The sequence below is a fragment of the Oryctolagus cuniculus genome, chromosome 12, assembly GCF_964237555.1.
Source record: "Oryctolagus cuniculus chromosome 12, mOryCun1.1, whole genome shotgun sequence".
In the NCBI taxonomy this organism is placed as follows: Eukaryota; Metazoa; Chordata; class Mammalia; order Lagomorpha; family Leporidae; genus Oryctolagus; species Oryctolagus cuniculus.
Window position 1 is genome coordinate 107,891,197 of NC_091443.1, and position 27,098 is coordinate 107,918,294.

General features: G+C 44.6%; 1 protein-coding gene across 13 annotated transcripts in view; it reads right to left on the reverse strand.

Moving 5' to 3' along the window:
- Nucleotides 1-27,098, reverse strand: part of PEAK1 (pseudopodium enriched atypical kinase 1) — a 344,458-nt gene that overhangs the window by 269,595 nt on the left and 47,765 nt on the right. For 9 of the 13 annotated variants that reach the window (XM_051834591.2, XM_051834580.2, XM_051834581.2 and 6 more), the window contains exon 2: nucleotides 5,324-5,385. The exons of 1 other annotated variant lie outside the window; for it this stretch is intronic. The gene's annotated coding sequence lies outside the window, so the exon portion shown is untranslated. Of the gene's footprint in view, nucleotides 1-5,061; nucleotides 5,281-5,323; nucleotides 5,386-14,321; nucleotides 14,872-27,098 lie in introns of those variants that run through there. 3 more of the 13 variants (XM_051834587.2, XM_051834590.2, XM_051834586.2) reach the window with 2 other exon arrangements.

The following is a 27,098-nucleotide window of genomic DNA, read 5'->3' on the forward strand; positions in this document are numbered from 1 at the left end:
ATAAAGATTTCAAATTGATTTAAAAATTTATGACTCAGATCCAACACAACCAAAATCTCAGCTGGATGTTTTTTTTTTTTGTAGCAACTGACAAGCTGATCCTAAAATTCATATAGAGATACAAGAAATTCAAAAGAGGCAACACAATCTTGAATAAAATTGGAGAACTCACTGAAACCAATTTCAAAACTAAACAGCACAGTGTGGTACTGGCATTAGGATAGCCATAAAAATCAACAAGATAGAAGTAAAAGTACAGAAATAAACCCTTACACTTATGATCAACTGCCTACCAAGAGAATCCAGTGATCTGGGACAACTGAAGATACACTCACAAATGAATGCAGTTAAATCCCTACATCCACCATTTAAAAAGTTAACTCAAAATTTAAAAACAATAACACCTTAAGAGAAAGAGTAATTTTTAAATTTTAAACATTTTTAAAATTTACTTTATTTGAAAGGCAGGCAGAGTATGTATGTTCTCATCTGTTGATTTACTTCCCAAATACCCCAACAACTGAGGCTGGGCCAGGTCAAAACTGGGAGCAAAAACTCATGTGGATGACAGGGACCCAAGTACTTGAAGCATCACCTGCTGCCTCCCACTGCAATTGGGAGCCAGATCCAAGACCTGAACCCAGGCGTTCTGATACAGAATGTCGGCATCCCAGCCGGTTTTCACTGCTATCGCCAAACAGCAGCCCGGAGAGCAACTCTGCTTTGTTTTGTTTTGGAGATTTGTCTGTTTATTTGAAAGTAAGAGTTAGAGACAGAGACAGAGTGAGAGAAGGAGGTCTTCCATTCACTGATTAACTACCAAAACAGCTGCAATGGCCAGGGCTGAGCCAGGCTGAAGCCAGGAGCTTCATCCAGGCCTCCCACATGGGTGGCAGAGGCCCAAGCATTTAGACCATCTTCCACTGCTTTTCCCAGGACATTAGCAGGGAGCTGGGTGGGATGTGGATCAGCTGGGACTAGAACTGGTGTCCATATGGGATGTTAGTGTCACAGGTGGTGGCTTTACCTGCTACATCACAATGCTTACTCCGAGAATAATTCTTTATGACCTTGAGTCAGGAAGTTGTTACTCAGATATATCAGAAGCAAAAGCAATAAAAAGAAAAATAGATAAAATTAAAAACTCTTTGTGCTTCAAAGGATAGTATCAAGAAAGTAAAACAACAACCCACAGAATGGAAGACAATATTTGCAAACTGTATATCTTAAAAAGATGTGCATCCAGAAAAAATACATAAAATGTAGATCTATATTTCTATTATGTATAAATATGACACAAAGCTATATAGTATATACAGATAACACCTAATTCGAAAAGGGACAACAGGGACACATTGTGGCGTAATGGGTGGGGCAGCCACCTGCAGTGGCGGCATCCCATATGGCCACTGGTTCAAGTCCCAGCTGCTCCACTTCTGACCCAGCTCTCTGCTGTGGCCTGGGAAGGCAGTGGAAGATGACCCAAGTCCTTGGGCCCCTGAACCTGCCTGGGAGACCCAGAAGAGGCTCCAGGCTCCTGGCTTCGGATTGGTGCATCTCCAGCAGTGCGGGCCAATTGGAGAGTGAACCAGCAGATGAAGGACCTCTCTCTCTCTCTCTCTGCCTCTCCTTCTCTGTCTGTGTAACTCTGACTTTCAAATAAATAAATCTCAAAAAAAAAAAAATGGACAAAGTAAACAAAAATGATTTAAGTGTTTCACCAAAGAAAATGTTCAAATGGCCAATAAATATACGAAAAGATTTTATACATCCTCAGTAACTCAGGAAATAAGTTGAAACCACAAGATTTACATCCACTGGAGGTGGCAATAATAAACAAAACAAAACTGGACAATGGCAAGTGTTGCAAGTGTTTGAGGAACTGGAACCCTCAGACATTGCAGGTGGGAATGTAAAATGCAGACGTTTCTTCGGAAAATAGTTTCACAGTTCCATAAAATGTTAAATATGGGAGCTATGGAATAATCCAGCAAGTCACACTAAGAGAAATGAGAACATATTTCATGCACAAAAACTTGTACACAAGGTACGGGCATTAGCCTAGCAATCCTGGTAAAGACACCTGTGTCCCACATCGGCGTCCTGGGATTCAGTTCCTGCTCCAGCTCCTGACTCCAGCTTCCTGCCAATGCAGAAGCCGTGACGGCTCAAAATGCTGGGACCCTGCCACCCACGTGTGAAACGTGGATTGAGTTCCTAGCTCCTGGTTTCAGCCTCTGTCCAGCTGTAGTCACTATGGACACTTGGGGAAGGAGATAAGAGCGTTCTGATTAACTGTCTCTCTGTGTCTCTCAGTGAGCAGATAATTAAATAAAATCCTTACACTGAAATCATTTAAAAAGTGTATGCAAATAAATGTTTATAGCAGTGTTTCCGGGATAGACAAAAATGGAAACAAATATCTATCAACTAATGAGAGTTTAACTAAAATATGATATATATATATATATAATGAGAAATCCAAATCCTGATCAATTAAAAAAAAAAAACACTACATTTGATTTCTTTCAACCTGACCATAAACTCTTACAGAGGCTTTCCCTTGGAAGCCTCACGGGGGAAAGCGGCGGCTGCACGCCAGCTCGGTGCACAGCGCTGCCCTGCAATGAGACGAGGGACTTGAGGACTCAGGCCCCTGTGGCCGCCACGCTCGAGTGCAGCTGTGCTCAGAGTCCAGGCGCCACAGTCACAAGTCTCCGATACACGCTACAACACGGATGAGCTTTAAAAACACCGTGCTAAGGGAACGCAATTAGTCGCCGAGACCACTTACCGGCTGATTCCACTAGGGGAAACGTCTGGCACGGGCAGACCTACAGACAGAATGTAGACCTGCTGCTGGCGGACCGAGGGGAGGGAGGAATCAAGGGTGACTGCCGATGAGAACTTTTAAGAAATGAGGAAAATATTCCCCAGATTGTGGTGACGGCTGCACATCTCTGTAAACACAATAAAAGCCACAGCATTCTACATTTTGAATGGGTGCATTTTATAGAATTTAACTTATTTCTCAGTAAAGATGTAACATGAACTAAACAATGTTAGTTCATATCACATTTAGAACACAGCAAGATGGAAAAATGAGAAAAGAACAGATTAAAATGCTCTGTAAAAGAGTTCTCAAAATATCCATCTAGCAATGTGGAGATACTGAAGGGTTCTGAGAAGTGGGCTAATATGTTGGAATCTAGCAAAAACAAACAAACAAATACAAAAACTGTTGTCAGTGACAAGAATGGCTTAGAGAATAGCTGGGGGCCAGCATTGTGTGTAGGGGGTAAAGCAGACACCTGCAACACTGGCATCCAATGTGGGTGCTGGTTCAATACCCACCTGCTCCACCTTTGATCCTATTAATGTGCCTGGGAAAGCAGCAGAAGATGGCCCAAGTGCATGGGCCCCTATACCTATGTGGGAGACGTGGAAGAAGCTGTGGGCTCCTTGCTTGGACCTGGCCCAGCCCTGGCTGTTGTGGACTTTTGGGGAGTGAATCAGAGAATGGAAGATCTCTCTCTCTCTTTCTCTCCTCTCTCTGTAACTCTGTTTCAAGCAGATAAATACATTTTTTAAGGGGGGGGGGGGAGAAAGAGAAAGAGAAAGAGAGAGAGAAACACAGCTGAACTCGAGGCGGAAAGACCAGATAAGACACTTAGAATTGTCCACTGAAAAAATTAAAACATGAAGAGAACCTAAGACAGGTAAGAAAAGGCAAAATGCTATGATTCGACCTTTAGAATGGAATGCTATTTATAGAAGCTTTCTACAGAAATCAACTTTAACATACCAATAGATATGTCCTTGTTACATAACACACACACACACACACACACACCCCACCCGCGGGCCGGCCCCAGACAGAGGGAGCTACAGAACGTCATCAAGGCCAGGACAGCAGAGTGGTAGAAAACCCCTGGTAACTGGCCACCCTGACGGTTAGCAGATGCTTCAATCTAGGACTTCGCTAACAGAGACTTTGTCTTCAATAACTTCAGTGTATGAGGCCTGTATCTTTCTCAGCTACATGTTACAGAACACAAGCACGAGCTACATTTTTTAGTATAAAAAACAATGGAAAGATTCACTCAGGAGTATTTTATAGCTAAACCAGCTTCATTTCTTTCAATTAAATATCCCACAGACTAACAGTAAGCCTGACATATACGCAGTTCTGTGATAAATACTTGCTTCCTACTAAAACACCCAGAGGAAAAGACATTTGGTGCTGCCTTAATCTTTTCAGAAACAATTTTTTCTCAATATAAAATTGTGAAGTACGATACTCGTATTTTTAGGGTTTTGTCCACAGTTCCCAATTCAAACTCCTTCCTCAAGGCAGGACATAGAAAAAATTTCTATTCCCCAAGGCAGGTGAAAGAAACCCTACTCATCATTCTACATAGCAGGTCATAAGACCCTCCTCATTCCAGAGGGGTCCTGCCCTGTGCCAGCGGAACTATTAATAATCACCCTTAAGTAAGGAAGTCTCCATAAAAACCTTAAAGGGCAGGGTTTGGAAAGCTTCGGGACTGCTGAACACATACGAGCTCCTAGAGGGTGGCAGGCAAACTCGGCACCCCTCTGCCACACCTCGCTCCAGGCATCTCTCCAAATGCATCTTTTTAGTGAATTTCATAAAAAACAAGCAAATATAAAAAAGTGTTTCCCTAAGTTCTGTGAGCTGCTTCTGCAAATTTACCACACCTGAGGAGGGGGCTGTGCGAATCCCAGTTTATTTAACAGTCAGAAGTACAGCTGTAACAACTTGCGGCTTGCAACAAATGTCTGAGATGTGGGGGCTGGGGCAGCAGTCCTGGGGACTGAGCTGTGGGAGCTGACCCTAGCTCCAGGTGTACAATGTCCGAATCAAGCTGAATTAGAGGACACCAGCTCACGTCTGCTGCTGGGCAGAAATCCCCACACCTTTCGAGATCACAGGAGTGAACTGCATTGTGAGTCATAGTAGGATGAATGGAGTTTAGGTTTTAGTTTTCCTACACAAAATATGTGTTAAAAGGCAAGGGCATGCATAAAACATCTCACCTTGGGGCCGGCGCTGTGGCATAGCAGGTAAAGCTGTTGCCTGCGGTGCCGGCATCCCATATGGACGCTGGTTCGAGACCTGGCAGCTCCATTTCCGATCCAGCTCTCTGCTATGGCCTGGGAAAGCAATAGATGGCCCAGTCCTTGGGCCCCTGCACCCATGTGGGAGACCCGGAAGAAGCTCCTGGCTCCTGGCTTCAGATCTGTCTGTGTAACTCTGACTTTCAAGTAAATACATAAATCTTTAAAAAAAAAATCTCACCTTGGATTTCCGCACGAACCACAAAAATATGTCTACAGCGTAAGTTCAGCTTAGGTGGATACCTGAATTGGAAAAAAAGAAAAAGAAAAATGCATGGTCAACATGATGTCTTAGAGGGAATTTACTTCTATCAGTAGAACCCTAGCTTGATCTTTTACCCCCAAAATTTCTGTGTTCAAGTTGTTCTCTAGAAATCTATAGAATGTCAAGAATTAAACTTCTGCCAGGAGCTGGTGCTGGGGCGGAGCAGGTAAAGCCTCCGCCTGCAGTGCCAGCATCCCATATGGGAACCTGTTCAGGTCCCGGCTGCTTCACTTCCTATCCAGCTCTCTGCTGTGGCCTGGGAAAGCAGTGGAAGATGCCCCAAGTGCTTGGGCTCCTGCACCCGCATGGGGGACCTGGAAGAAGCTCCTGGTTCCCAGCTTCAGATCAGCCCAGCTCCAGCTGTTGTGGCCATTTGGGGAGTGAACCAGCAAATGGAAGACCTCTCTCTCTGCTTCTGCCCCTCTGTATCTGCCTTTCAAATAAATAAATAAATCTTAAAAAAAAAAAAAAAAAAAAAAAAAAACAACCTTCTGCCAGACTTTCTACTGCCTCTGTTTAACATTAATGATGATTCTTAAAATAAAAAAAAGTATCAAGAACACATGTTACACACTACATTGACAAGAGGGGAAAAGTCAACTCCCTTCACCCGCTCGGTTCCTGGGAGGAAAGCTCTTCTCGACAAGCCTGTACTCCTGTACCACCATCCTGACTGCCTGCCTCACAAAACACACAGAGCTTCAGAGCTGGAAGACACAGAAGTAAATCGGGAGCACACGTCTATGGAGCCTAAGTAAAAGGGAAAATCAAATAAAACTGGCTGATGAATATGAAAAATGTTTCTCTGCTTTGGCAAAAAAATAAATAAATAAATAAAATGCAATGCAGGCCGGCGCCGCAGCTCACTTGGCTAATCCTCCGCCTTGCGGCGCCGGCACACCGGGTTCTAGTCCCGGTTGGGGCACTGGATTCTGTCCCGGTTGCCCCTCTTCCAGGCCAGCTCTCTGCTGTGGCCAGGGAGTGCAGTGGAGGATGGCCCAAGTGCTTGGGCCCTGCACCCCATGGGAGACCAGAAGCACCTGGCTCCTGCCTTCGGATCAGTGCAGCGCGCCAGCTGCAGTCCGCCAGCCACGGCGGCCATTTGGGAGATGAACCAACGGCAAAGGAAGACCTTTCTCTCTCTCTCTCACTGTCTAACTCTGCCTGTCAAAAAAAAAAAAAAAAAAAATGCAATGCCATCTTTCCTAATGAAATTCAGAGTTGTTTTCAAAAAAAAAAAAAAAAAAGCTCGTTATTAGCACTGCTCCACTTCTCCTCCTTACCAGACCTCATACCCTCTTCGAATTTAGGCTTTTTTTTTTTTTTGACAGGCAGAGTGGGTGGACAGTGAGAGAGAGTCAGAGAGAAAGGTCTTTCTTTGCCGTTGGTTCATCCCACAATGGTTGCTGCAGCCGGCAGGCTGCGCCGATCCTAAACCAGGCGCCAGGTGCCTCTCCCGGTCTCCCATGCAGGTGCAGGGCCCAAGCACTTGGGCCATCCTCCCTGGCCACAGCAGAGAGCTGGCCTGGAAGAGGAGCGACCAGGACAGAATCCGGTGCCCTGACCGGGACTAGAACCCGGGATGCCGGCGCCGCAGGTGGAGGATTAGCCTAGTGAGCCGCGGCGCTGGCCTAGGCATGTCTTTGTGATGTGCTTTAGCCACTGAGATGTGCAAAGATGTGAAGAGACATTCCCAGGCATGAGCTTTAGGGACCAGCAGGAAGTGCAGGCCTACACACTGCTCCAGGGATTACGGAAGCCAGTGATTAGCTGCACCTCTGGGTAGGCCGTTCACTACTGAGTCGGAGGAGTAAGGATTCCTCGCTCCTGTGTGTTAGACGTGCAGTCTGAGCAAGGAACACACATTGTATCAAGCTGCTGAAATTCTGGGGCCTTTATTCCTATAACACCATCTATCTAGGACAGCTACAAACAATAATACATATTATAATAATGCAGTATAACAAGTACCTTTGTATACTGCTCATGGCATGTAAGTCGGTAAAACTGTTCTGAAGAGTAGGTTTGCAATATGTGACGAGAACCTTGTGAAGGTCAAGTGCTTTGACCCAGTTAACGTTTTCCCAGCAATCTGCACTAAATAATCAAAGTTCAAACAAAGATGTATATCGTAACACCTTTATGACTTTGAAAAGCTAGAAACAAACTGAATGTCCAAGTGATTAATGGGTTAGAATATTAAGTAATCATTCATTAAATTGGGTACCAAACACGCTTGATGCCTAATGGGAAACTGTGGGAAGGGGAAACATGGCAACTACTCCCTGCTCAATTTTTCCACATATGCTGTTCTGTTACAGGCAAAACTAATCTACAGTGGCAGAAAACAGAGCCGCCGCTGCAGCAGCCAAAGGGTATATGGAAGAACTGCTGGCAAAGGGGCTTACAAGAAGCTTTTAGGGGAAAGGAAATATTGATTATCTTGATTATGATGCTTCTGACAGGAAGTGTACAATCATTAAAGCTCACCAAACGACACTGCACCTAAATCCTCTCTTAGTGGGGAAAGTGTTCGGTGCAGCAGTTAAGACACCGCCTGGGACACCCATATCCCACGTTGGAGTGCCTGGGCCCGGGTCCCTGCGCCACTCCAGCTTCCTGCTGGTGCACACCCTGGGAGGCGGCAGGTGACGATCCAAGTACTTGCATCCCTGCCACCGATGTGGGAAAACTGAACTGCGTCTGGCTCCTGGCTTTGGTCTTAATCAGCCCCAATCATTGTAAGCATCTGGGGAGTGAATGAGTGAGTGAGAAATATATCTTTGCCTTTCAAATAAATAAAAATACATAAGAATTTTTAAAGAATCTTACCCTGGGGGAAGCACTGTGGCAAAGCGGCTTACGTTGCCATTTGGGATGCCCACATCCCATACAGGAGGCCAGTTTGAATCCCCACTTCCTGCTACTGCACCCGAGAGGCAGCAGGTGACGACCCAAGCACCTGGGCTCCTGCCACCCACATAAGAGACCGTGATGAAGTTCTGGCTCCTGGCTTCACCCCGGCCCTATCCATTACAAGCGTTTGGCAGGGCTGAGGTGGGGCAGTGAATCGGTAGATGGAAGATCATTCTCTGCCTCTCACCATCTCTCAGCCATTCTGACTTTCAAGTAAATAAATAAATATTTTTAAGACATTATTATCAGAGCTGGTGCTATAGCACAGGTTAAGCCTCCGCCTGTGGCACTGGCACCCCATGCAGGCAACAATTCATGTCTTGGGTGCTCCTCTTCCAATCCAGCTCTCTGCTAATGGCCTGGGAAGGCAGTGGAAGATGGTCCAAGCACTTGGGTCCCTGCAGCTGCGTGAGAGACTTGGAAGAAGCTCCTGACTCCTGGCTGCAGATCAGCCCAGCTCCGGCCATTGTGGTCATTTGGGGAGTGAACTAGCACATGGAAGACCTCTCTTTCTTGTCTCTCCCTCTCTCTGTCTGTAACTGCCTCTCAAATAAATAAATCTTTTTTTATTTTAAAAAAGACATTATTATCTTGGGACTGGCATTGTGGTACAGCAAGTTAAGCCACTGCCTGGGACGCTGGCATCAAATATGCATGCCAGCTCCTCTACTTCAGATCCAGCTCCCTGCTAATGTGCCTGAGAGAGCAGCAAAAGATGCCCCAAATACTTGGGCCCTGTCACCCATGTGGGAGACCCGGATGGAGTTCCAGCCTCTTGGCTTTCGCCTGGGCATCCCCAGCCTTTGTGGCCATTGGTGAGCCAGCAGAAAGAAGGCCTCTTTCTCTCTGTCTCTAGTAACTCTGCCTTTGAAATAAATAAATCTTTTATTATTATTATTATTTGGACAGGCAGAGTTAGACAGTGAGAGAGAGAGAGAAAGAGACAGAGAAAAAGGTCTTCCTTCTGTTGGTTCATCCCCCAAATGGCTGCCACAGCCAGCGCGCTGCGCTGATCCGAAGCCAGAAGCTAGGTGCTTCCTCCTGGTCTCCCATGGGGTGCAGGACCTAAGGACTTGGGCCATCCTCCACTGCCTTTCCGGGCCACAGCAGAGAGCTGGACTGGAAGAGGGGCAACTGGCACAGAATCCGGCGCCCCGACCGGGACTAGAACCCGGGGTGCTGGCACCACAGGCAGAGGATTAGGCAAGTGAGTTGCAGCGCCGGCTGAAATAAATAAATCTTAAAAAAAAAAATGAAATGTATGTGGAGCAGAGAGAATACACTGAAGGGTAATTTATTGAGCTACCTGACGGGAAAGTTCCTTAAGCTTTTATAGGAATTCTCTCCAAGCAAGGGAAGTTGGGGGAGGGCGGAGGAAACAGAGAAAGTATTCCACTTCTAATGGAGGGGCTGGTGTTGTGGTGCAGGGGATTACCCTGCCATCCATGATGCCACCTGCAGGCCAGCATCCCATGTTAGTGCTATAGTTCAAGTCCTTGTTGCTAAACTTCTGATCCAGCTCCCTGCTAATCCACCTGGGAGAGCATCAGCAGATGGCTGCAGTGAATGGGACCCTGGCACCCATGTGGGAGACCCAGATGGAGTTCCGGACTCCTGGCATCCCTGGTCATTACAGCTGTTTGGGGAGTAAACCTGAGGATGGAAGAGCACTCTCTCTCTTTGTAACTCTGTCTTTCAAATAAAACAATCTTAAAAAAATGTTTAAACATTAAAAAAAAATCTTACCAAAGTTAATTTTAAAAGTAAAATAAAAAAAAAAAAGCTAATGACAGGTAAATGCTCATCTCCTGAATAATCTGAATTATATAAAATACATATATTAGCATAGAAAAGGACTAGAAATATATACAATGTTACCCTGCATAAAGATTGTATAGGTATTTTCCCTTAAGTTCTGTCTGCTCAAATGTTCTAAATAAGTATGTATTTTTTTTTCATTTGGTTATACTTTATTGAGATCCACAGGCTGAAGCCTAGAGTCAGCTTGAGGTTTTAATAATTTATTCATCCAATATTGATCACGCACCTCCGTGTACAAACAGCATTCTAAGAGGCACGGGACGCTTGTGCACGTGGGTGCGTTTCCCCAGAGTTCAGCTGGAGGTGCCCTTCAAGTGATCCATGCACCAACAGTCATCACAGACCGCACCTTCTGTAATCTCTACACTGACAAATGACAGCTCAGTTGTGACTGTTCATGAACTGTGCCTCCGCTCCTATCAGTCTACCCAATCTCTCTGAAAACAAGCTTAAATTCCTACAGTGTTTATTATTGAATATATACTTTCTTTTTTTTTTTTTTTAAGAGGCCAGACAGAGCCAGACAGATGAAGAGTAAGAAAGACCTCTCATCTTCCGGTTCACTCCCAAACGCCCACAACCTTCCGGACAGGGGCAGGACCCAAGGCAGGAGCTCGATTACCTGAGCCATCACCGCTGGGTCCCCGGATCTGGGTTGGTGGGAAGGCAGAGCAAGCAGCTGCAGCCCAGTTTCCAGTCAGTTCTGCAAGGCTGGGTGCTGCAGCGCAGCAGGTGAAGCCACCACCTGGGATGCACATACCCTGACTGAGGCACCAGCGCAAGTTCTAGCTACTCGCCTTCCAATGCAGCTCCCTGGGAAGGTGCCTAGGAAGCAGCAGGTGACAGCTCAAGGACTTGAGTCTCTGCCATCCATGTGGGAGACCAGCCTGGAATTCCTGGCTCTTGGCTTTAGCCCAGCCCAGCCTCTGCTGTTGCAGCCGTCTGGGAAGTAAATGAAAGATCTCTCTCTTTCTGTCACTCTGCATTGACTGAATGGACAAATGAATAAACAAACAAACCTAAAACACAAAAGAGAAACCAGGTCCTCCAATGAGATTTAGGCATCGTAACCCCTGGGCTAAATGGCCACCACATATCACACACTTGGAAAGCACTGCAAAGTGTGTCTATTTCTAAGAAGTATATGCACTGATAATCATTCTCTTAAATTTGTAATGAGTTTTAAGTATTTTAAAGGATTAAAAGTTGTTACAACTATAAAAATGGCTATAGTACTTAAAACTCTAAGTATCAACACAGAAACACAGAAAGTAATTAAATATGACAATGAAGACAGAGCATTAAGCAAATAGAAGAGCAGGAACTATTGGATTAAGCAAACAGAAATAACAGATTCCTATAATTAACAAGCTGTAATCAACAAGGCAGGCTAGGGCACAGGAAATGTTTGTTTCAGCAGCAAGCAGGGCAATTCAAGATACAGGGGACAGGTTCCCAAAATAACTGGCATCTCATGATAGGAAAATCCGAGATATTTATTCCACAGCAGGGACTAGAAGGGATTTCAAAAAGTATATAAAAAAATCAAATTAAAATAATGTGAACTTTCCATGGGTTTTTGAAGCCCCTTTATACATGTAAAACAAAAAAAAATGAGGGGGAACATAAAGGAGAGTACAGGAATTATTTTAAACCAGCAAGTTCTGAGATTAAATCCCTGCACTCAAGCGCACCCATGCTGCATCCTCACGTCTGAAGTTTGGACTCACTACACCACAGTCAATCAGTGTGACATCAGGGCACAGCTAGTGAAGGTGACGAAAGTCATCCTGGACATCGGGGAGTTTTCAGGACACTCGGAAATGGAGGACAACGTGACACACAGAATTATCAAGACTTCAGGAGAGGGAATGCAGACATCTCAGTAAACACCAACTGGGTATCCCTTATCTGAAATGCTTGAGACCAGAAGTAGTTCATATTTTGGAAAATTCACATAGACTTTACTGATTGATCATCCCGAATCCAAAAAATCTAGACATCTGAAATGCTCCGAAATCTGCAGCTTTAGGGTTCAGATACATAGATTAGGGGTGCTCTACCTGTATTACCTTCTTAACCCTTAGAAAACCACCTATGAGCAGTCAAATAAGACAGACAGAAGAAAGACACCAGCACAAGCTGGTCTTGGTTCCTCATTCTAGAAACTTCGAGTTTGGTAATAAACAGCACTCAACTCAACTAGCAGTCAAACTAAAGTCTGGGTGCCAAATCCAACCCATGGCCTTTCTAGTTGGGAGAGCAGGAGGGTATGAAGCTAAGAATGGTATTTACACTTTTAAAAGACTATAAACAAACAATAGGCACAGATGTGATACGTGGCCACAAAGCTCAACATACTTACTATCCAGCCTTCACAAAGGAAAAAGTCTGCTGACCTCTGAACTAAGTAACTCATAACTGGATGAAATACATCGGAGAGGTGGCTCAGCTCGGAGACGTAAAGTGCGCCGTGTCGGGGGGCTCTCGGACCACCTCTTCTCCCCACGGTATGACAAAGGGGGTGACTGAAGCCCATTCTAGTCTTCCGGGTTTACTCTCAGCCAGGTCTAATCACAGCACTGGGCCCTGTTCCTTCAGTGGAATAATTTGGGAGTACAAGAGGTTCGGTAAACTCTGCTCTAATTCTCAAGTCATCCCTCCCTACATGCAACTCACCAACTACATCAAGTGGCCTGCTGGTACTCTTCATATCTCACTAGCTTGGTGTTAAGGGTCACTTCCCATTTTCCCAATTCCATCTTCCTCGATCCTACTCACAAATTATTCAAACTGAGAAAATGAATCTGCTGAGCATTTATGAAAAGGCACTTTTTTCTTTTTATTCTGAGGACCTCAGTTTATGTGGTGTCTCTCCTGTGGACAAGTCCTCCTAGACAGAGAGAGAGAAAGATCTTCCATCCTCTGGTTCACTGCCCAAACAGCTCCAACAGCCAGGGCTGGGCCAGGATGAAGCCAGGAGCTTCATCTGGGTCTCCTAAATGGGTGCAGGGGTCTGAGCACTTGGGCCATCTTCCACTGCCCTCCCAGGCACATCAGCAGGGAGCTGGATCAGAAGTGGAGCAGCTAGGACTCGAACCGACTCCTACCAGCACTGCAGACGACAGCTTAACCCACAGTACCGAATTGCCGCTCCCTCATTTATCAAATTCTTAGCATTCTTCATGGCCCAACTCAACATCCGTGACATCTTTAAGAACTTTGTAATACAACAGAGAACAGGTGAGATACTGTACATACAAAAAGAGTAAAACAACAACAACAAAACCCCGAAATCTAACAAAATCATATGGAAATTGTAAGGAATAAAGTGTCACCTCTGGGGGAAATGTGTAGGCAAGGTTTTGGGGGAAACCTGTAAGATGTCCAAGGTCAGAGAGAACAGGGGGCACTTTTAGAAGAAGAAATGGAATGACCAGTGGCTGGTATTGTGGTGTAATAGGTAAAGCCGCCCCCTCAAATGCCGGCATCCAATATGGGTGCCAGTCCATGTCCCAGTTAATGGCCTGGTAAAAGCAGCAGAAGATGGCCCAAGAGCTTGGGCCCCTACCACCCATGTGGCAGACCAGGATGAAGCTCCTGGCTTCAACCTGGCTCAGTCCTGGCCATTGTGACCACCTGGGTTGTGAATCAGCAGGTGGAAGATCTTTTTCTCTTTCTCTCTCTCTTTCAAATAAACCTTAAAAAAAAGAAAAAGGAAAAGGAAAAAATGCAGACAGTCTCACCATTTTTTTCTTTCCCTATGTTTGGCTCTAATCAAATGATAGACTGCCCTTAATTTCTAAGGGTCCTTACCCACCCAGGATATTGAAGAAGTTACCAAGACAACATATTTAATATAGTAATCAGATGATCAATATCCAAAGTAGACTAGTTTATACCTGCACACATTTTCCGATAGCTTTTGTAAACATAAAAACACAACACACCTGCAAAACCCAATATAAATTCTGTGCACATAAGGCTGAATTCTGTTATTTCTGTAACATTAAATGCACCCTAAGAACTGAAAATTTTGACTTATTGATTATTTTGATTATTTAATTTTTCCTGAATAATTTTATTCTATGAATAGCAACCTTTGATTTTTCATTCGCTCCAAGCCTGGAGCTACCTCAACACTTCTTGAGGGGTGAGGGTCTGGTCTCGCACTCACGTGGGAGAGCCTGCATTCCACAGCAGGCTCTGCTTCTGACCCCGGATCCAGTGGTGATGGCTCAAGGAATGGATTCCTGCCACCTACTGTGGAGACCTGGATTGTGTTCCCAGCTCCTAGGTTAGGCACCAGTCAGGAGCCACTCAAACATCTGGGGAGTGAGCCAACGGATGAGTGCTGTCTGTCTGTCTCCCTCTGTTTGTCTCTAAATAAGCAAGAATAAAAATTAAAATAAACACTTGCTGAATTAACAATATTGGGATAGATGCCAATGTTGTGGTACAGTGAGTTAAGCTGCTGCCTACAGTCCCAGCATCCCGATGGTCCACTTCCAATCCAGCTCTCTACTAATGGCCTGGAAAAGCAGCGGACGATGGCCCAAGTGCTTGAGCCCCTGCACCCAGAAGAGACTCAGAAGCAGCTCCTGGCTCCTGGCTTCAGCCCAGCCCCATCCCAGCCATTGCGGGCATTTGAGGAGTGAACCAGTGGATGGAAGATGGATCTCTCTCTCCCCCCCTCCACCTTCCTCCCTCCTTTCTATTCTCCCTCCTTACCTCTCTCTCCCTCTAACTCTGCCTTTCAAATAAATAAAATAAATCTTTATTTTAAAAAATCTTTTTAAAAAATATGGATATATATTTCATTGAAAATATTCCTCTCAATTATCCAGAATAACAGGAAGCAGGTAAACTAACATTAATAAAAAGTGATAACAAAATGTATTCATAAAAACTTAAGCTGTTATTTCAAAACCACCGTCTTTGAAATAAACATAAGTAACTCAAATTTTTACTCTAGGCTTTGTTGCAACATACACACACACACACACCATCAAGACATTTTTATTAAATATAGCATGAAAGAGAAAAATCACATAATTTGCTACCCAGGAAAATGCTACCTGTTCACCTTTGTATTCTTAGCACAGACTGGGAGCCTCCAGACCGCTCCCCGAGCTCAGCTGTCTCGGGAAGTGTCTGTTCTTTTCCCTGTCTCAGAGGTAGGAGTCGTCAGCTCTGCAAGTGAAAGCAGAGCCTACCCACCACACACGCTCCACACATTTCAAGAGCTCTCTGGAATGAGAAGAGATATCCAGAGAGAAGTCCTCTAATCCCACCAGCAGAAGCCGCACTGTCTCACTGTTGTCCCTGTGCTATATTTAGACGGCTCTGAATTGAGTTATTTGAGCATGTACAGATACAACCTTGAAGGGGTCCACGTACTTGCTCCTGACGATCTGGAAACAAAAGCTGCTATTCAGATAAAAGATGACAGGCAACAGGAATCTGACAGGCCAGTAATTTACTGCATTTTCTGCACATTTGAATTTGTAGGCCTCCATAGCCATTAAGCGGAATTAGTTTCATGATGTCAGCCAAAAAGCCTCATGGGCAACAGTTTCGTGTCATTAAAAAAACTACCATGCTCAATCTGTTTTCTCATTAGAAGTCTCTCAGTGAACGGGGAAGAGATGTTTTAATTGGACTCTCACTCTATCCATGTTTAGTACAGCACTGAACTATATTCTTTCTCCTGTCTAAAATAATTCAGATAGACTTGAAGAAACTAAGTATCAGACTAGCTAGCAGTTCTCTACCAAAAACCGGAGCAATTTCAAACACAAATGTGATATTACTGTGATACAAGGTTATCCAGTTGAAAAGCACCTACCAGGGAAGGGCATCTTCATCTCCTACTGCTCCCATTTGTTACTCTCAGGATCTCAGCTGCTGAGTCTTTGTGAACGCTATTTCCCCCTCTTTATTTTTATCTCTTAAGATTGATTGATTGACTGATTGTCTGAAAGGCAGAATGACAGGGAGACACACACACACACACACACACACACACACACAATCTTCTAGCTGCTGGTTCACTCCTCAAACAGCCACAATGGTCGAGGCTGGGCCAGACTGAAGCCAGGAGCCAGGAATTCCATCCTGGTCTCCCAAAACGGTGGCAACGGGTGCATTAGCAGGGAGCTGGATCAGAATGCACATCTGGCATTCTGATATGGGGTGCCGGCCAGAGCAAGTCCCTACACCACCACACACCCTGCTTCCTTACTTAGAATCTCATGGGGGTGAGTCTGACAAATTTCTACTCATTACAGAACTCTTTCCTGGTTTTCCCAATGCTCATCCTATGGACTTTCTACATGATTTAATTAAGTACTTCTCACATTGGGTAGCAGTTCTGCCTCTTAGGGTCAGAGACCAATAAGCTCGCCGTGGACCAGGGCTGATCACCTCTTGGCACTACGCATACTCAGTCAGTACACACCAGCACAGCTGAGGGGCTGAGCTGAATGAGGCATTGGAGTACTGGGATGTAATCTGGTGAATGGGCACAACTCCAGGTGCTTGCTGATGGCCAGGCTCTCAACTACCACCATGATCCAGCAAGTAAAGCAGAAAAGGTGACACAGCAAAGAGGATGGGCAGGTCGTTTTAGATCCAGAACCAGGGCCATGGCCAGGAATGGTGGGGACCTGCGTTGTACGGACTGGTAAAAACACTGAATATCATACTTGTCACTTCATACCCAAAGCATGGGACATACCTAGCTTATAGAACTGCAATTCTTTGTCAAAACAATGAGTGAAGACATCCCAGTCCTATCAACGGTGCAAAGTCAATGGGTATGCTGTTAAAACTATGCAAGATCGACAAGAGTCCAGATCCTGAAGAACTAGAGAGGAAAACTCATCAGGCCTGTCTGCTTCTGTTTGGTTTCAGCCTCTGATTAAGTAGATGTTTAATTTGAAAATGTGGGCAAAAATCTTCAATGTGACAGTTCCAAGAGCACAGAATTCAAGTAGCATTTTTATGTTTTTAAGCAAAGTTTAAAAACAGTGTTCCCTCTTAACAGCACAAATGGAGATTGCTGACTAGTAGAGAACTTCGTAGACAGGAAGACATCTACCTCTGAAGAACACATAATTAATTAAACTGGAGAGGAAAAGCAAGAGCGAGAAGAGTCAGTTAATTATAAATGGCATGCCTAATTACAGATTTTGCTAGGGGCTTCAGGTACTCCTAATTAGTTTTACTTTGTATATTAATTATAAGTAGAATACCTTGAGAATTTCTGAGTACCGGAATTCACTGAGTATGTAAAATCAAAGTTTAAGTTATCCTTATAATTTAACACTTAGATGTTCAATAATGTATGATAATTATTTTGAAAGTCATCAATAAAATATATATCACACTAAAATTGAGTTACTAAGATTACTAAGGTGGGCCAGCGCCGCGGCTCAATAGGCTAATCCTCCACCTAGCGGCGCCGGCACACCGGGTTCTAGTCCCGGTCGGGGCGCTGGATTCTGTCCCGGTTGCCCCTCTTCCAGGCCAGCTCTCTGCTGTGGCCCGGGAGGGCAGTGGAGGATGGCCCAAGTGCTTGGGCCCTGCACCCACATGGGAGACCAGGAGAAGCACCTGGCTCCTACCTTCAGATCAATGGCCACAGCGGCCATTGGGGGGTGAACCAACGGCAAAGGAAGACCTTTCTGTCTCTCTCTCTCACTGTCCACTCTGCCTGTCAAAAAATAAAAATAAAAATAATTTTAAAAAAAGATTAAATTAAAAAAAGATTACTAAGGTGGTGATAAAACAATCCATAAGGGAAGAAGTGTGCAACTGAAAGCAGGATGACTATGCAGCGTTGATATTAATTCTGAACATACAAGTTGTGATGTAACAATCTTTTTAGGCTACTTTTAGGCTACTTTCTGGGACAAACATCATCTTTCAACCCGGCTATAGGGAGCTTCAGAGAGCCCTAAAATAAAAATGTTAGAAGTGACAAAGGAAGGGAAGAATAGAATAGAAACTAATTACAACTGTCCTATTGATCTAACATCAATCATTAGAAAAACAATGCTGTGCTCTATATATGCTAGTGAAAAATTCCAGAAGGTGACAAAGTCTCAAACAAGCATCATGATTTTAGGTAGGACAAATTAAAGATCAGCTTTAAGAGAGAGACTTGTGTGTGTTCATTGGATCAAAAACTTAGAGAATTTAGATCACTGTATATTTTAATAAAATCTTTTAAAAGTATCACTGATCAAAATCTGAAAGAATTTATGTAAATGGTCTTGGTTATTATAGCACTGTCATGTGAATTTAAACAAATTGTATACAAAGAATAGATAAGTAATAGTAACACTAGCTACCATTTATTGAGCACCTACATATGAGCAGGATTTAAAAACATCATGGAGGGGCCCTGGTCTACAGTGCTGGCATCCCATATGGGTGCCGGTTTGAGTCCTGCAGCTCCACTTTTTTTTTTTTTTTTTAATATTTATTTATTTGAAAGTCTGAGTTACCAGAGACAAGGGAGAGGCAGAGAGAAAGAGAAGTCTTTCATCCGCTGGTTCACTCCTAACCTGGGCGCAACAGCTGGAGCTGCACCTATCTGAAGCCAGGAGCCAGGAACTTCTTCTGGGTCTCCCATATGGGTGCAAGGGCCCAAGGACTTGGGGCATCTTCTACTGCTTTCCCAGGCCATTGTAGAGAGCTATATAGGAAGTGGAGCATCCGGGACTCGAACTGGGCCCATATGGAATGCCGGCACTGCAGGTGGCAGCCTCACCTGCTAAGCCACAGCGCTGGCCCCGACTGTTCTACTTCTGACCCAGCCCCCTGCTATGGCCTGGAAAAGCAGTAGAACACGGCCCAAGTTCTTGGGTTCCTGTAGATGTGTGGAAGACCTGGAGGAGGCTTCTGTCTCCTGTCTTCGGATAGGCCCAGATCTGACCATTGCAGCCATCAGGGGAGTGAACCTGCAGAAGGAAGCTCGCTCGCTCTCTCTCTCTCTCTCTCTCTCTGCCACTGCCTCTCTGTACTCTGCCTTTCAAATGAATAAATAAATCTTTAAAAAAAATTCATGGAACAGGGGCCGATGCTGTGGTGTAGCAGGTCAAGCTGTTGCTTATAGTACTGGCATCCCATACAGGCACTGGTTCGAATCCCAGTTGTTCTACTTCTGATCCATCTCTGCTACGGCCTGGGAAAGCAGTAGAAGATGGCCCAAGTCCTTGGGCTCTGGAAACTGCGTGGGAGACCTGGAAGAAGCTCCTGGCTCTTGGCTTCAGATCAGCCCAGCTCCAGCTGTTGTGGCCATTTGGGGAGTAAACCAACAGAATGGAAGACCTCTCTCTCTCTCTGCGCTTCTGCTTCTGCCTCTGCCTCTTTATAACTCTGCCTTTCAAATAAACAAATACATCTTTTACAAAAATATCATGTGGAGCCGCCCCGGTGGCGTAGCAGGTAAAGCTGCCACCTGCAGTACTGGCATCCCATGTGGGTACTGGTTCAAGTCCCAGCTGTTCCACTTCCAATGCAGCTCTCTGCTATGGCCTGAAAAAGCAGTGGAAGATGACCCAAGTCCTTGGGCCCCTGCACGCACGTGGGAGTCCCAGAAGAAGCTCCAAGCTCCTGACTTTGGATTGGCTCAGCTCCAGCCGTTGCAGCCATTTGGGGAGTGAACCAATGGATAGAAGACTTCTGTCTCTACCTTTCTCTGTAACTCTTTCAAATAAATAAATAAATCCTTACCAAAAAAATCATGAAACAGTTTAATTAAAAGGTAATGTGGAGGCAGAGTTTGGCATAGCAGTTACAGCACAGCTTGGGACACACGTATCACCTACCAGAGTGCCTAGGTTCAAGTCTTAGCTCCACTCTGACCGAAGCTTCCTACCAAAGTGCACTCAGGAGGCAGCAGGTGATGACTCGAGTACTCGGATCCCTGCCACCAATGTGGGAGACCCAGATTAGGTTCCTGGCTCCTGGGCATTTGGGAAATGAACCAGCAGATGCAAGATCTTGCACGCGCGCTCTCTCTCTCTCTCAAGTGAATAAAAAGAAATTAATTAAAAATAAAAACGTGAGTTTTCCATGATGTTTTTGAAGACTCTTGTACCATGCCAAACAGAATACAAGGTGCTTTACATAGGTTATTGATTTTCCCAGCCACTTTACCATACGAATAGTATCAACACCACCTTACTGATGAACTGATGCTAAAAATAACATTGTCAAAATCAATGGGTGAGTGGCATAGTAAAGATTCAAACCCACAGCTCACTTCGTGGTGAAATGAAGCCAGCCAACATGGACATTTCATGTTGTATTAGCTCCTGTAAAAGGCTGAAGTTAAGGACATCCCCAAGGATGTGACCATCTGAATACCTAAGGAAAACCATGTATCACTTGGTAATTCTATTTCTGACCCCTGGTTTGGGAAATCAAAAGGATGTTTCTAGTTAACATAAGGACAGTCACAAAATTCTCTTCATTGAATTCATTTTTATCTAAATGGTAAAATTATTTAAAACGTAAATGCAGCAGTACTAAATGAGTACCTAATGTAACATACTGAAAAATAACCTTTCTCTAATTTCTAGAAACAAATATAATAAACTGAGCAAAAAAGAAAATTTACTGTCAGTTAAGAAAAAAGACAGGTATCTTAAATCTCTCCCACAAGAATAAGTATAAAAATAAGCAAAAGTAAACTGACATATAAAATCACAAAACACCAAACAAAGGCAGGCAACAAGTGCTTGATGAACAAGTTACTAACTTTGCTAAAGGAAAATGGAAAGTGAAAACTGGGAAGAAAAGTTAAAACTAAGGGAACAGTTCACCTTTCTCCAAGTCCTCTTCCAGGTAAACACATGCAGGCTGGGCCCCTGTAATCTAGAAAGCCAAAACCCGAAATGCTCTAAATCCAGAACTTTCCGAGTGCCCACATGATACCACAAACAGAAAATCCTTCATGACTGGACTTCCTAATGGGAGTCACACTAACAATAAAAAATTGCCTTCAGACTATGGATATAAGGTAAAGATGAAACATAAATGAATTTCATGTTTAGACTTGCATGCCATTCCCAAGATACTGCATTATGTTTATGCAAATATTCCAAACTCTCAAAACAGTTCAAAACACTTCTGGTCCTAAACATTTCAGATAATGGACATTCAACCTACAACACTTGCTCCTGAGGTTCTTTCTATAAACAATGCTCCAGAATAACCTGCCCTGGGAGAAATCTCCTCCTCACACTGTGCCCAAAGATAAGGTCTTATGCCCAAAATGACACGCTCCCCTCTCCTGAAGAGCCACTCTCTAGAAATATTTTTCCATTCCTCTGTATCCCAGAGCGTATCTTGAAAGCCAATCTTTCTCTCTCTACTGGTTTCCTGAACTGAATATTACTGTTGCATCAACATAATGAAAAATTTTTTAATTTTTTATTTTATTTATTTATTTTTTTTTTTGATAGGCAGAGTGGACAGTGACAGAGAAAGAGAGAAAGGTCTTCCTTTTCCGTTGGTTCACCCCACAATGGCCGCTGTGGCCAGCGCACCACGCTGATCCGAAGCCAGGAGCCAGGTGCTTCTCCTGGTCTCCCATGCGGGTGCAGGGCCCAAGCACTTGGGCCATCCTCCACTGCCTTCCTGGGCCACAGCAGAGAGCTGGACTGGAAGAGGAGCAACTGGGACAGAATCCGGCAGCCTGACCGGGACTAGAACCTGGGGTGCCAGCGCCGCAGGCAGAGGATTAGCCTAGTGAGCCTCAGCATCAGCCTACATAATGAAAAATTTTAAGAGTTGTTTATGATACACAGGAATCATGACACAATCAGGAGACCTTATTGTGAAATGTACTTTTCATTTCAAAGGCACAGGCATCCTTCACAAAGATGATTTTTTTAAGACTTTGCTACATGAGTTTCTACCTTTTTTATTTTAAAGAAACCATGCCTTTAACAAAAACTGTATTATTTACAGGGGGAAGAAGGGAGAGAGGGGAGCCGGGAGAAGGAAGAGGGGAAAGTAGGGGAGCGGGTGGAGAGAGAGACTGACTGTCCATTCACTGGTTCATTTCCCAAATAGCAGCAACAGCCAGGGCTGGGACAGGCCGAAGCCAGGAGCTGCCACGTGGATGTCACGGTTACGAGCACTTAAACATCACCTGCTGCCTCCCGGCATGAGCATTAGCAGGAAGCCTAGTTTTGGTCCCAGCTGCTCCTCTTCCGATCCAGCTCTCTGCTGTGGCCTGGGAAAGCAGTAGAAGATGGCCCAAGTCCTTGGGCCCCTGCACCCACGTGGGAGACCTGGAAGAAGCTCCTGGCTCCTGGCTTTGGATTGGCTCCAGTCACTGTGGCCATTTGGGGAGTAAACCAGAAGATGGAAGACCTCTCTCTCTCTCTCTCTCTCTCTCTCTCTCTCTCTGCCTCTCTGTAACTCTGCCTTTCAAATAATAAATAAATCTTTAAACACACACACACACACACACACACACACGCATATATGGACAATCTTAGTCATAAGCAAGGCTAAATCAAATGCTCCACAGAAAGTCTTGCTTCTTATAGAATCTGGAATGCAAGAGTCCAGCTGCCAGGAATCTTGTTATTTTAAGCCATTATTTATATATCACAAATCACATTTAATTAGAGTTTGCTAGTTGGTACATTTTAAAGTTATTGGAAAACAGCACAACCCCTTTCCCTTTGCTGACGTTCTAAAGCATTTTCAAATCTACTATGCACTAGAAATTCATAACAATAACGTTTTCTGTCCTAGTGGCTTTTGGAATGCCAATACTGTTGCATACTTACTTGTTGAAATAAATAAATCCCCTTAAAACTAACACTGCCAATTCTCCTTGGCCCCAGAAAATAGACATGTCAAAAACTCCAACTGGAAAGCAAATAAATCAAGGTACATATGAAATGTCATTAAAGGATCCTGAAGACCCGATCTGGGCCAGACTACAAAAAGACCTCAATCCCTGCCCCCAGGAGAATTCTGCTGCCTCCTTCACACAGCACTCACGGGCGAGAGGTCCTCGGCGCGCCCCCACCAAGCACAAACGCGCCGCTGCGGTGCACTGCACAAATCCAGGCACGCTGCCGTCCCCACCTCGCCTCTCCTTGATCTGCAAGGCACAAGTGCAGCTCGCCGAGGCTGTCTGTAACTGACCTGCTTCAGGAGCGCTCTGAGTGCTCAGGTGGGACTTGCAGCACTGCAGTTCTTTCCAGGGGACGTGCGGGTTATAGTGACCGTGAACTGAGCGCGCAGTTACGTAAAAAGAGAGAAGAAAACGGGCAGCCCGCAGTGGTGCTGAAAATCCAACGTAACACAAACATCTTCTCCACGGAAAGAAAAGTACTTGAGAACCACGTATTCCAAATGGAAACACCAGGATCTGGGGTATCCACAGACAGTCCCATAGGAGTAGAATTATGTATCCAGGATGCTCTGAGCAGCCCCTGAATTAACATGCTCCCTGGAACAAAATGTCCTAAGAGAACATGAGTCACTTTTGAGGAGCTCCCCAAAGAACATAACATAAAACACTTCGAGTATCAAGAACAAATTAACAAAGAAACCCCTGAGAAATATATACGTATCCTAAGCTATACATGACTTAACACAAGTAACACATCAAATACCCCAAATTTATAATTCTATACCTCATGGAAAAATGATAGACATGGAAGGAAACCATATTCTAAGTAAATGCAGAAGAGGGAACTCAAAAAGGTCATGGAAAAATTGAGTTGAAATATAAGTTTCCTGGGGCCAGCACCGTGGCTCACTTGGTTAATCCTCCGCCTGAGGCACCGGCATCGCATATGGGTGCCGGGTTCTAGTCCCGGTTGCTCCTCTTCCAGTGCAGCTCTCTGCTGTGGCCCGGGAGGGCAGTGGAGGATGGCCCAGGTGCTTGGGCCCTGCACCTGCATGGGAAACCAGGAGGAAGCACCTGGCTCCTGGCTTTGGATCGGCACAGCACGCTGGCTGTAGCAGCCATTTGGGGAGTGAACCAACGGAAGACCTTTCTCTCTGTCTCTCTCTCTCTCACTGTCTAACTCTACCTGTCAAATAAGATAAAAAAAAAAAAAGAAAGAAAGAAAAGAAAAGAAATATAAGTTTCCTGTGTTGCAAAAAAAAATTTGAAATTCATGCTTATGAGAGATCTTCAAAAAGTCTGTGGAAATGTGTATTATGAAAAAACTATGCATGAATCTCAAAATTGTTTTGTACCAAAATAAACCTTTAATTCCATTTCCCACAAACTTTTTGAATTACCGACATCCAACATATGCAGCTGCTGGGGTTTCCTGCAATTATTCTAGGAGTGTATATTTAGAATCAGAACTATTCACTGCCAACTCAGGGGGCCCCATTCAACATTAAATATGGGTCCCACAGAGATCTTTAGATAGTTGGTTCGGCCCTGAACCTTCATATTTGACCAATTTTGGAAGGTCTAGCAGCCCTTAAAAAGGAAACTCTCCCATTTACAGCAACACTTGCCTAGGAGATGTCACAATTAAATGCTGCTTCACTCCAATGGAACCTATATTAATCAGTCATATACAAATCTATGAATTCATTCCCTCCCAACCAGAAATGCTTCTCAATCCTTACTGGGGACAACCGACATTGACATCCCCACCCTGGTCTCTTCTAATACTAAAATCCAGAATATTCTTCACTGACAATTAGTGAATTTCTATTTTTTTTTAATTATTTTGTCCTTTTTCTTTTATTTAAGATTTATTTGAAAGAAAGAGTTAGAGGCAGACACGGGGAGGGGGGAGCAAGGACTCGGGCAATCTTCCACTGCTTTCCCAGGCCATAGCAGAGAGCTGGATTGGCAGTGGAGGAGCCAAGACTCGAACCAGTGCCCGTATGGGATGCCGGCAAAGCAGGCAGCGGCTTTACCCATTACGCCACAGCACCGGCCCCAGTGAATTTCTTTACTATATTTTCTTGAGTGGCAAATAAACTCAGCTTTGTTTTATCTTGATATTTTCAGCTCCACTGTTATATTCCTTGACATACTGACTTTTCAAGAATCCTTTTATCTCCTTTTCTTCCACTAAAAGTAAACCAATTCTGGGCTAGCTAGAACTGGTCAATAGCAGAGTCATCTTAGCAATCAGTAATACAGGCTGGGAAAGCTGTGTGTCTGATGGTTAGGTCATGCCACTGATGTACCTGAAAACCTGCCAAACAATTATAATCACCACCGTAGCGAAACAGCAGCCCTCAGAGGACTGAATGGCGGTGCTAACCACTGCAATGTTGGGAGGAAGGACATAAATGATTTTTAAAGGCAAGTTTCCTTTTCATTCCTCTTTCTGCTTTTAATTTACATAGTCAACTGTCAAAGAGAGAAAGCAAAATAACTATTGAGACAGAATTACTTGCCCCTCAAAGACAGGCATCCCCCTACTCTCCAAATGGCAGATGGATAGGTGTGTTGCTGGAAACCCTGGCATACCACTTTCACCAAATTATTCCTTGGGTAACTTCAGAATGAAAGATATTTTCCAAGTGAAAAAAAAGCTCAATTTAGATAACACAAATTAATTTGGATCACCTGTCCAGTCAGACTGAACTCCCTGGCACATCCCAAGCTTCCCTCTCCCTACTCACAAAGGATATCCCACAGGTTTTGTGGAATCCAAACAGACAGTAAAATGCTACTGTGAATTTTCAACTAGGGAATAACTTGATGAAAATTATGTATTAAGATGACATGAAAAGACAATCAAGGATTATAGCTGTGAGACAATGGAAGCCAGGAGACCAACTCGACGGGAGATGACAAGCGATCCATGTAGAATAAGGCAGTGGGCTTTTGGAAGAACAAAGAGCCAAATCTGACATTATCAGCAAACATCACCTTTTCTATTATCAACTCACTTTCTCCTGCAAACAGGTGGATGTAAGTAATTATTTTCCTAATTTGCTCATGAAAGAAAGGAGGCCTTTACAGCTCACTTGTGAGGTGCAGGGTCATCTTTATCTAAGCAGGCTACAGAGTGCCAGGACATTATCCTTTTCAATTACAGCACTCTACTCTCCCAAAGCACCCTACACGGAGCAATTTCAGAAGCACTCATTTAGCCTTCACCACTGGCTTGGTGGCATTAGCCTGCTCTCTCGCCTTCTCCAGGAGCTCCCACCTGCACCCCAAGCCCACGCCCACCACCCCCGCTTAGATAAAAAGGGCCAGGGCAAAAACAGGGCCTAAGAGTCTAATTTTATCTGACCTGTAAGTGAGATCAAAAGAGATTAGATGCTTTGCCAAAATTAGTAACAAAACCAGAATCAAAGCCAAGTGTTTGAAACTCCTAACATTAGGTCTTGAAGATAACCTTCACATTTTCTCTACCCTTCAATACAACATACCAAAAAATCCTTACAGAACTGTTCTTCATCACTGGCGCTGCGGCTCACTAGGCTAATCCTCCGCCTTGCGGCGCCGGCACACCAGGTTCTAGTCCCGGTCGGGGCACCGGATTCTGTCCCGATTGCCCCTCTTCCAGGCCAGCTCTCTGCTGTGGCCAGGGAGTGCAGTGGAGGATGGCCCAAGTGCTTGGGCCCTGCACCCCATGGGAGACCAGGAAAAGCACCTGGCTCCTGCCATCGGATCAGCGCGGTGCAACAGCCGCAGCGCGCCAGCCGCAGCGGCCATTGGAGGGTGAACCAACAGCAAAGGAAGACCTTTCTCTCTGTCTCTCTCTCTCACTGTCCACTCTGTCTGTCAAAAAATAAATAAATAAATAAATAAGAACTGTTCTTCAATCACAGACTCTTCAAGCCAGCCTCTGCTTCTCCCACAAACTTTTTTTTTTCACTGAAGATGGGCAAGAGTAGGTAATACATCAAAAATCAGCTAATACATCAAAGCAGATAGGAGCCCAAGCCTTCCTCGTGGATGCCCTGTTGCCCC